Consider the following 212-nt stretch of genomic DNA (forward strand, 5'->3'; position numbering starts at 1 on the left):
GCAAGCACAACCTGATGCCTCAAAGGAAAACATATCAGAATAAATTGGCATTAGTTTTAAAGATTAATTCTTGAAGTGAAACACCAAATGTTCATTACTGAGAGAAATAAAACTGGAAAACATTAAATCTCAGAGTTTGAAATTAATATGTAATTTAAGTAATTCAATACACTGATAGAAAATCATTACAACAAAAAAATTGGTTCAGGTAT

The sequence above is a fragment of the Penaeus monodon genome, chromosome 34 (assembly GCF_015228065.2).
Source record: "Penaeus monodon isolate SGIC_2016 chromosome 34, NSTDA_Pmon_1, whole genome shotgun sequence".
NCBI classification, from domain to species: domain Eukaryota; kingdom Metazoa; phylum Arthropoda; class Malacostraca; order Decapoda; family Penaeidae; genus Penaeus; species Penaeus monodon.